We start from the raw sequence: 226 nt of genomic DNA, 5'->3' as shown, positions 1-226 counted from the left end.
TGCCAGTCTACTGATTAGGTTGTATACCTGTGCCCGCTGCCAGTCTACTGATAGGGTGTATACCTGTGCCCGCTGCCAGTCTACTGATTAGGGTGTATACCTGTGCCCGCTGCCAGTCTACTGATTAGGGTGTATGCATGTGCCTGCTGCCAGTCTACTGATTACGGTGTATACCTGTGCCGCTGCCAGTCTACTGATTAGAGTGTATACCTATGCCCACTGCCAA

This window comes from Bombina bombina, chromosome 7, assembly GCF_027579735.1.
Source record: "Bombina bombina isolate aBomBom1 chromosome 7, aBomBom1.pri, whole genome shotgun sequence".
Taxonomy (NCBI): domain Eukaryota; kingdom Metazoa; phylum Chordata; class Amphibia; order Anura; family Bombinatoridae; genus Bombina; species Bombina bombina.
Note: the sequence above shows the minus strand (reverse complement) of the source record.